This window comes from Sapajus apella, unplaced genomic scaffold (assembly GCF_009761245.1).
Source record: "Sapajus apella isolate SASKATOON/1434 unplaced genomic scaffold, GSC_monkey_1.0 scaffold2872, whole genome shotgun sequence".
Taxonomy (NCBI): domain Eukaryota; kingdom Metazoa; phylum Chordata; class Mammalia; order Primates; family Cebidae; genus Sapajus; species Sapajus apella.
The window spans coordinates 784-7,385 of record NW_022439798.1 but is presented as its reverse complement, the minus strand read 5'-3'; the positions used below and the strand labels follow the sequence as shown (position 1 = coordinate 7,385).

The window sequence follows — 6,602 nt, the reverse complement described above, 5'->3', positions numbered from 1 at the left end:
AAAGAGAGAAAGAAAGAAAGAATGAAAGGGAGAAAGAAAGAGGAAGAGAAAGAGGGAGAGAGAACAGAAGTCTTGCTTTATCGACAAGGCTAGAATGCAGTCTAAAAATGGGTATTGAAAACCTCTTTTATGCCAATAATTGTGCTTAACAATGGAAACAGGAAAGAATAAGGGAAGAAAATAACAAACAAGCAGCCAACCAATATTTCATTTAAACCTGTGAAATGCTATGCAATTACTGAGGAGTGATTTACTTCCAATTTTGTAGTCACTTTTAGAATAGGCGTGATGTGGTACTGATAAGAATGTATGTTTTGTGGATTTGGGGTGGAGAGTTCTATAAATGTTTAAGTTTACTTGTTCCAGGTCTGAGTTCAAGTCCTGGGTATCCTTGTTAATTTTCTGTCTCGTTGATCTGTCCAATATTGACAATGTGATGTTAAAGTCTCCCACTATTGTTGTGTGGTAGTCTAAGTCTCTTTACAAGTCATTAAGAACTTGCCTTATGTATCTGGGTGCTCCTGTATTGGGTGTATATATATTTAGGATCATTAGCTCTTCTTGTTGCATTGATCCTTTTACCATTGTATAATGTCCTTCTTTGCCTCTTTTGATCTTTGTTGCTTTAAAGTCTATTTTACCAGAGGCAAGAACTGCAACTCCTGCTTTTTATTTATTTATTTATTTATTTATTTATTTATTTATTTTGCTCTCCATTTGGTTGGTAAATCTTCCTCCATCCCTTTGTTTTGAATCTTTGTGTATCCTTGCATGTAAGATGGGTCTGGATGCAGCATACCGATGGGTTTTGGCTTTTTATCCAATTTGCCTGTCTGTGTCTTTTGATTGGGGCATTTAGTCAATTTAAATTTAGGATTAATAATCATATATGTGAGTTTAATACTGCCATTTGATGCTAGCTGGCTGTTTCGCCCATTAGTTGATGTTGATTCTTCATTATGTTGATGCTCTTTACCTTTTGGTGTATTTTTGGAATGGCTGATACTGGTTGTTCCTTTCTATGTGTAGTGCTTCTTTCAGAAGCTCTTGTAAAGCAGGCCTGGTGGTGATGAAATCTCTGAGTACTTGCTTGTTCACAAAAGATTTTATTTTTCCTTCACTTATGAAGCTTAGTTTGGCTGGATATGAAATTCTGGGTTGCAAGTTCTTTCCTTTAAGGATGTTGAATATTGGCCCCCACTCTCTTCTGGCTTGTAGGGTTTCTGCTGAGAGATCTGCTGTGAGTCTGATGGGCTTCCCTTTGTGGGTAACCTGACATTTTTCTCTGGCTGTCCTTAGCATTTTCTCCTTCATTTAAACCCTGGTGAATCTGACAGTTATGTGCCTTGGGATTGCTCTTCTTGAGGAATATCTTTGTGGTGTTCTCTGTATTACCTGAAGTTGAATATTGTCCTGCCTTGCTAGGTTGGGAAAGTTTTCCTGAAGAATATTTTCCAACTTGGATTCATTCTCCTCATCACATTCAGGTACACCTATGAAATGTAGATTAGGTCTTTTCACATAGTCCCATATTTCTTGGAGACTTTGCTCATTCCTTTTTACCCTTTTTTCTCTAATCTTGTCTTCTCGTTTTATTTCATTGAGTTGGTCTTCAACCTCTAATATCCTTTCTTCTGCTTGATCAATTTGACTGTTAAAACTTGTGCATACTTTGTGAAGTTCTTGTATTGTGTTTTTCAACTCCATTAATTCACTTATATTCCTCTCTAAATTGTCTATTCTCATTAGCATTTCGTCAAACATTTTTTCAAGGTTCTTAGTTTCTTTGCATTGGGTTAGAACATGTTCTTTTAGCTCATGGAAGTTTCTTATTATCCACCTTCTGAAGCCTGATTCTGACAATTCATCACACTCATTCTCCATCAGGCCTTGTTCCCTTGCTGATGAGGAGCTGTGATCCCCTGAAGGAGGAAAGGCATTCTGATTTTGGATGTTTTCAGCCTTTTTGCACTGGTTTCTTCCCATCTTTGTGGATTTATCCACCTGTTGTCTTTGTAATTACTGACTTTCAGATTGGGTCTCTAAGTGGATGCGCAACTTGTTGGTGATGATATTATTTCTGTTTGTTTTCCTTCAGCGGACACCCCTCCCCCACAGAGCTGGACCTTCCTGGGTTCAGCTGTGCTTGCTGTGAAACTCAACCGTCAGTGTTTCCAGTTGCTGTTTTTTTGTGGGGGTGGGACCAGCCAAGCCTGATCACCTGGCTCTCCACCTCAGAGCCCCCTTTTTTTCTTTTCCTAATTGAACGGTTTATTCTCTCCCAGGTGCCCCAGTTGCAGAAAAGGTGCTGGGATCTATGCAATTTCCCCTGCAGTGACAGTGCCGGCTGAAACAGCACCGCTGAGATTTGTGGCGCTTTTCTGCCCAGGAATCTCCTGGTCTGGCTCCTGGCTTCAGTCCCCTTTTCAATCAGCTGAATGGGTGACTCTGCTTTCCTGGAGCTCCAAACGCCAGCTAAAAGGGCACCCAGATCCGCATACTCCGCACTGAGAACCACTGTGCCAGGACACAGGCAAAACAGCTGCGCCGGCCAAAAGAGTAGCGCTGGTGACCCATGGGGCCCCTCTGCTGGGAATCTCCTGGTCCGTAGGCAACAAAAATTCACCTGGAAGTCTGATGTCCACTCACTCCCTGCGCCTTCACTGGGAGCTGCAATCCTGAGCTGCTGCTAATCGGCCATCTTGGATGTCTCTCTCAATCAATGAAGAAATTTAAAGGAAAATTAAAAAATTTCTGGAGACAAATGAAAATAGAAACACAGTGTACCAAAACTTTTGGGATATTTGGAAAGCAATTTTAAAAAATGATTATAGCAATAAACACCTACATCATAAAATAATAAAGATCACAAATAAAAACTGAATTATGCACCTCAAGGAACTAGAAAAATAAGAACAAACTAACCACAAGATTAAGAATGGAAGAAAATACTAAGGATATGAGCAAAAATAAATAAAATAGAGACAGAAAGTGCAAAAAAAAAAAACAATGAAACAACAAAGTGGTTTTTTGAAAAATAAACAAAATTGACAACTTTCAGCTATGCCAACTAAGAAGAAAAGAGAAAGACTCTTCAAACACTCAGAGATGAAAAAAGAGACATCACCACTGAAATCACAGAAACATAAAAGAGTCTGAGACCAATTTGAATCATTATATGCCAAGAAAACGGGTGACCTAGAAGAAATGGAAACATTCCTGAACTTGTATAACTCTTCTAAATTGGATAATGAAGAAATAGAAAACCTGAATAGGCCAATAACAAGTAAGGACATTGAATCAGTAATAAAATGTCTTCTGTTGGTGGAAAGTTTAGTGCCTGATGGCTTTAGTACTGAATTCTACTGTACATTTAAGGAAGGACCCATGCCAATTCTCCTCAAACTACTTAAGAAACTTAGTGAGAAGGGAATACTTCTAGACTCATTCTAAGAGGCCTTCATTATCCTGATATACAAACCAGAAAAGGACAGAACAACCAATAAAAAGTAAGAAAACTACATGCCAATATTATTTTTTGTTTGTTTTACTTTATTATTTTTAATTTTTTAATTTTTTAATTTTAGCAAGCAGCCCACTGAACATGGCACTAAACCTCTCTCCTTCCCAGGCAGGATTACTCTGAAAGGCAGGTGTGCTTTTCATTCATCCTCTCTTAGCAAGTGGTGCCTGTTCCGTGCTGGAGTTAAGTTTGAGCCCCTCTTTCCACACCCTGTTCCTGGATACACCAGCAAGACCTGGCCTGAATAGAGCTGAGAAACTCGTTTAAAACAGGTAGAAGTGGGCTGGGGCAAGGGGCACTCTGCGAGATGAGGAAGGGAGAAGCACAGAGGGCCCAGGAAAGCATAGGGGGTGAGGGAGCAGCTGGTGTTTCTGTCTCTCCAAATATCTGGGCTTCCTGCTACCCCAACCCTGGAGGGTGGGGTAGGGGGTGAAACTAGATGCAAGGAACTCTGGGGCCCTCTGGCTGTTCAGTCCAACCCTGCCACCCACCCAGCCCCCACCCACCCACCAAAGATGAAAAAAAAAAGAAAGAAAAGAAAACCCACAGGGACACAAGCACACCCCTAAAACTCAGAAAACTAGTTGGCACACTTCTCATTGATGGAGATCTGGATCTCTTCCTCCTCGTAGTTGTCAAGGTTACTGGCATCCCCAGGGCCTGTGAACTTTGGGATGAAGGGAGCTTCCACCTTCTCATAGATGGCGATCCAGTTGGTTGTGGTGAACCACTTGTGGTTCTTGATGTCGCCGACCCCGTTCCAGAGGTTCCTGAAGCGCTTGGTGAGGTCCACCTGCAGCAGGCTCCTCAGCAGGTCCTTGAGGTGAGAGCTGACATGGGAGGGGAACTGCAGCTTCCCAGAGATGATCTTCTGGCAGATCTGGATCTGCTGGCTGGCATAGAAGGGCAGAAGCCCATGGCCATCTAATAGGTGAGCACCCCCAGGGCCCACCAGTCCACGGCCTTGTAGCCTTTGCCCAGGATGATCTTGGGGGCCAGGTACTCAGGGGTCCCGCACAGGGTCCAAGTGCGGCCCCTCATGCGCTTGGCGAAACTGAAGTCCGTCACCAGCAGGTAGCCTTGGGCTTCAGGTCGCGGTGGATGAGGTCGAGTGAGTGCAGGTACTGGAAGGCCAGGACGATCTGGGCGGCATAGAAACAGGCATGGGGCTCTCTGAACCTTCCGACGCGTCGTAGGTGGCAGAACATCTCCCCACCCGGCACGTGCTCCATCACCAGGTACAGGTTGGAGTTGTCCCTGAAGGAGAACTGGAGCTTGACGAGGATTGATTGCCTGCATGAATTGTTACCTATGAAAAGGTGGTGAACTAGCTGGAAGAGCAAAATACTCTGACACAACAGAGAAACTACGGAGAGCAGCTGCTGTCCTTAGTGCTGACTGAAAAAATGAGCAAGGGAAAAACAGAAGCTTCAAAGAGAGCCTCTGTAAAGATAAGACTTAGCCCTCTGGGAGATGGCAGAGATTTTCCACAGCCATATCAGCTGCCACAGAAGTTGCTGGGAGTCACTCACCAGAACCACAAGAACAATGTGCTCTTGTACTGAAGAACACTGATGAGGAAATCAGCTTCACATCAAACTGATCTGCCATTCCTGGGACTGGGATCAGCCATGCACCCCACAACTTGCTACTGCAAAAAAAACAGAAAGAAGCGGGTAACTTATCCCTCCAGTCTTGCAGTCTCCTTTGAGAGACCCTTATTGTCAAAGCATAACAGGGCCTGCTAGAAAAGAAGAAATTTGATCTGTAGGGTCTAGCTTCAGCATCCCAAAAAGGAGGGTGATTTGGGACTGAGAAGCAATAAATTAATAATGAAGATACTAAAGATTTAACATGGTATAACTACACACATGGAACAAAACTAAAAAGAAAAATATAACATATACTAAACAATTTCATGGAAAATTTAAATTTTGAAATGTTGATGAAGGTTTCAAAAACGCAACTGACCAGTAACTGATACAAGAAGAAATAGAAAACCTAAAGTGTCCTGCAATTAATAAAGAATTAATACTTGAAAATCTCCCTGTGAAGGAAATACCAGGACAAGTAAGTCCATCAACATTAAGAAAAAACCACTCAAATCCTACACAATTTCTTTCAGGTAATAATAACAATAGGTTCATGATAAGTATGTTTATATTTTCAAATTAGTTGGAAAATGATAGAAACTGAAAATGAATGAGGATAGTATGAGAAGTAAAAATTACGGTTTTTTCTCCCTTGACAGCATATGAGCGAATGTTCTAAACAAACTATGGTAGTCCTCTGCTTACCTGTAGTTTCATGTGGTGCAGATTCAGCTACATGCTGCACTGTAAAATAAGATGTTGAGAGAGAGAGGCAATATTCACTTAACTTTTATTAAAATTATATTGTTTTCATAGTTCTATTTTGTTATTTGTTATTGTTAATATCTTTCTATGCTTACTTTATAAATTAAACTTTATCATAGGTGTTTATGTATAGAAAAAACATAGTATATATAAGGTTAGGTACTTTCTGCAGTTTCAGGCATCCACTGGGGTCTTGGAATGCACTCCTCATGGATAAGGGAAGACTACTGTGTCAGAAAACTAAATCCATAATAGAAAAAATCTATAATGAAGCCAAGTATACATCAAAAATATAACACAATAATTAAGTATGCTTTATTATTTTATGGAAAATTTACTGTGCAGTAACTAAAATAAAGAGATTATAGCTATAATCTACAAGGGAAGAGCGGCAAGAGGGATAGAGGAACCATGCAATATAGCTATTACAATAAGAAAAAGACTAGATTTTGGGTTAAATCCTAACTCTGCCACTTATTAGCTATGAGACTAGGAAGTTTACTTCAACTTTCTGAATTTAGGTTGCCTCATACATAAAATTAACATCGATTTTGGAGCACTCTAAGAGGATTAAATGAGATGTTTTTTAAGGTGCTTAGCAGCTAGTAAGTGCTCAATAAATTATAGCTATGCTTCCTATATGTAATAGTCTTTAATCTTTTTATTTATGAACATTGATGGAACACCATTATTTACCAGACTATGCACTAAGCTATACAAAT

General features: G+C 40.6%; 1 pseudogene; it reads right to left on the bottom strand.

The window, feature by feature from the left end:
- Nucleotides 1-3,900: 3,900 nt before the first annotated feature.
- LOC116547376 lies at nt 3,901-5,134 on the bottom strand (annotated as a pseudogene).
- Nucleotides 5,135-6,602: the final 1,468 nt, after the last annotated feature.